The sequence below is a fragment of the Morus notabilis genome, unplaced genomic scaffold, assembly GCF_000414095.1.
Source record: "Morus notabilis unplaced genomic scaffold, ASM41409v2 Scaffold24, whole genome shotgun sequence".
In the NCBI taxonomy this organism is placed as follows: domain Eukaryota; kingdom Viridiplantae; phylum Streptophyta; class Magnoliopsida; order Rosales; family Moraceae; genus Morus; species Morus notabilis.
In genome coordinates, this window is record NW_010368056.1 from 1 (window position 1) to 3445 (window position 3445).

Consider the following 3445-nt stretch of genomic DNA (forward strand, 5'->3'; position numbering starts at 1 on the left):
AAAACTCAACCTTAGTTTAATGTTAGGATTTATGCCCCTTTATTCCATATAAACGGTAGATTGAGACTTTCTTACATTTATGTCACTTACGATTTTTTTTTTACTCTTTAGTAAAAGACATGTTTATACTCTTTCACTTTCATGGCATAAATGTTTGTCCAAAGTGGTATTTTTGTTTCTCTTCCTTTAGCATAAACTTCTTTTTTGGTATAATGAATACATCCGAAAGTATAAATGCAGTTTTTGCATTGAGATTTTTGGTGTTTTTATTTTTTTTTTCTTTTCTTCTGTGATTTCATTAACCTTAATAGTATAGAATTAGCAACCACTAGCCCATTTGAATAGTGAGGCCGTGGAGACCAGACATGGACTTTCTCACCACCTTCTAATTATATTAGCCACATTTCTTCCTATTTCTTCTTTTGTTTGCTCTGACATAGGTGTGTCTCCAATATACATGCTGAAAAAAGCCCCTGAAAGGAAAAACTAGTAGTTCGAATCATGAACATTTAGCCGTCACCCCATGTTAGGATTTCTTTGTATGGGGATTTCCTTTTTCTTTAAATCACTTGTTCCACTTTTTTGTAATCATCTTCGACTTCTGAATTTTATATTGAATACGTATGTGAGAGAACCATTTCCTAATTGTATTAATATTTGTTGCTCCATTTACAGAGCCATCCCGAAGTTGAAAGGGCGAGGAGGAAGCCCTTGTTGGATTACGATTTGTATTATTGCGCACGGGCAAATGGGGCATTTGAGTATGGTCAGGATGATGCTCCACCACAACATGGGTCCGGCAGCCCCATTGAGAGAGGACCAATGAGTTTCAATGACGGTGACGATGTTCCTTCTGCAGATAGGCGACATGGCATGCACCGAGAAAGCCGGTCTCGAGGTATAAATGCATCTGCGACAACATGTCCACTCACCATCACGATTGATACGTAAAAGGTCAACTCGTAACTCTCGTACAATATCACCTAGCTATATGGAGCAGGCTTTTTTTTTCTTTTCTTCTGTGATTTCATTAACATTAATAGTATAGAATTAGCAACCACTAGCCCATTTGAATAGTGAGGCCGTGGAGACCAGACATGGACTTTCTCACCACCTTCTAATTATATTAGCCACATTTCTTCCTATTTCTTCTTTTGTTTGCTCTGACATAGGTGTGTCTCCAATATACATGCTGAAAAAAGCCCCTGAAAGGAAAAACTAGTAGTTCGAATCATGAACATTTAGCCGTCACCCCATGTTAGGATTTCTTTGTATGGGGATTTCCTTTTTCTTTAAATCACTTGTTCCACTTTTTTGTAATCATCTTCGACTTCTGAATTTTATATTGAATACGTATGTGAGAGAACCATTTCCTAATTGTATTAATATTTGTTGCTCCATTTACAGAGCCATCCCGAAGTTGAAAGGGCGAGGAGGAAGCCCTTGTTGGATTACGATTTGTATTATTGCGCGTTCACCAATACACGGGCAAATGGGGCATTTGAGTATGGTCAGGATGATGCTCCACTACAACATGGGTCCGGCAGCCCCATTGAGAGAGGACCAACGAGTTTCAATGACGGTGACGATGTTCCTTCTGCAGATAGGCGACATGGCATGCACCGAGAAAGCCGGTCTCGAGGTATAAATGCATCTGCGACAACATGTCCACTCACCATCACGATTGATACGTAAAAGGTCAACTCGTAACTCTCGTACAATATCACCTAGCTATATGGAGCAGGCTGTGGATCACCTTGTAACTTCGATAGAAACAAGCAGTCGGTCTCGAGGTATAAATGCATCTGCGACCATGCCCGGGCAAAGTGAAAACCTTGAGGTGCAATGCTTCGATTTATTGGGAACGTTGGACATATCCCAAGAACAATATCTCTTCATGTTCAACTTTATGGCTACCAATCCTAGATGGCACCAGCCATTCCTTCATATGCCAGAACACCATCGGCTTGTGTGGATTCAGCAGACTATGGAGCAGTGTGCAAACCAACAAGTCTCTCCTCCTCCACCACAACAAATGCATATGCCCTCGTTCTTTCAGCCGACCGTGCACACGAACACTACACCTGCCAACACATTCGGACAACCCACTTCCCCATTTCAACCGTTCGTGCCACCGTTCCCAAGACCACCCTATCCAATGCCACGCGGAGGGGATGGTTCTTCCCACATGTGATGATGTCATTTCATTCCTTTTACTTGTTACGAACATATAGAGACTTGTCGAAATTGATTTGTTTATGGTTTTATTTCCTGCATTGTTTGTCGTTATTAGTACTAATTGAGTCATTCTTATTAGGTTGCGACACATTTGGTTGAGGAGTTGTCGCTTAATGTAAACTTATTTCGGCATGGGTTGTTTTATATGTAGTTTTTAACTTTATGCATATGATTTGTATTTTTAAACTTTTTGCATCATTATTTGGAATAATTGGACAGGGATGGATATAGGTGGGAATTCAAACCCAATGGGTTCTGATGAATCAGACTATGACAGTGACGATGATTTTTTCATGCAAGTGGTGGTTGCGGCGACTATGCTATGTGTTGGATTTGTATACAGAGAACCTTCTCGCCGAAGGCACACTTCTGGTTGGGGAGGCGCACTTAGAGTGAATTATTATCTGGAACGTAGTCCAACAGTGATGTATGACAAAGTCCGTATGAGTAGTGATGCATTCTTGCGCCTAAGTTTTATCCTTGAGGAAAGGGGCTTATTGCAACCGACCGCCCACCTAAATGTTGATGAGCAATTATTCATATTCCTAACTATATTATGTCAGAACCAAACTAACAGGGAGGCGCAAGACACTTGGCAGTGATCTGGATCAACGGTGTCTGAGTACTTCACCAAAGTTCTTGAGGCGGTATGCACATTGAAGAAGGACTTCATTAGACATCCAGATTTTGAAACCGTTGACCCGCACATAATTGCAAGTGGAAACAAATACTCGCCGTGGTTCGATGTAAGTTCGGTAATCTACATTAATTAGCCACATCTAAATTTTAATGCGGTTTATAATGCTTTCTAAAAATTATTACGTTGTTTAATATAACCAACATAACTCTTGTAAACTATGAAGGATTGTGTTGGAGCACTTGACGGTACTCACGTCTCATGTGTTCCCCCTCATGAAACTGCTGAACTTTACAGAAATAGGAAGGGTTCTTTTCACTTAATGTGCATGCCGTGTACTCTTTTGATATGAAATTTACGTACATGTTATCTGGATGGGAGGGTTCCGCACATGATGCGAGAGTACTGGCTGCCGCCTTAGAATCCACGAACAAAAGATTTCTGACACCGCCACCAGGTCCGCCTACAATGATTTTTTATATGTACACTGACATTTCAAATACTTCATCCGTACGCTTATTTGTTAATTAATATACGTATAAGTGTAGGAAAATTTTACCTCGTCGACTC